This window comes from Empidonax traillii, unplaced genomic scaffold, assembly GCF_003031625.1.
Source record: "Empidonax traillii isolate 1590-97213 ecotype Southwest subspecies unplaced genomic scaffold, ASM303162v1 scaffold476:size613836, whole genome shotgun sequence".
Classification (NCBI taxonomy): Eukaryota; Metazoa; Chordata; class Aves; order Passeriformes; family Tyrannidae; genus Empidonax; species Empidonax traillii.
Window position 1 is genome coordinate 401,117 of NW_020955669.1, and position 424 is coordinate 401,540.

Sequence of the window (424 nt, forward strand, 5' to 3'; positions counted from 1 at the left end):
GAGCCCCTGCAGCTGTATCCCACTCCTCTCTCAAGGAAACACTCCAGAGCTGGAGCTCAAGTCTGGGGCTGCAAAGCCGCCACAGCGACCCAGCAAGTTCCCCTGCTTCCCTGTGCGGTCATGGCCTGGCAGCAGATCCCTGCACAGGGTTGTTTGAGTCCAGGAGCAGCCTCTTGCTCACAGCCAAGTGCTGGCAGCCACCCTGGGAGTGCAGGGGTGCTCAGCCTCAAGAGGCAGCTCTGCTTCCAAAAGGCTGTTCCAGTAGCTGCAGTCTGGGGGCAGTGGGAGCACAGGTGGACACTCAGTGTCTGCTATTGGAAACTTCTCCTGTAAAAGATGGGGGGGGGGAAATGTTTTACATCTGCCCAGGACTAAAGATTTTGCTGTGAGGCAGTGGCTGCATCTGAACCAGCCTGAGGAGAAA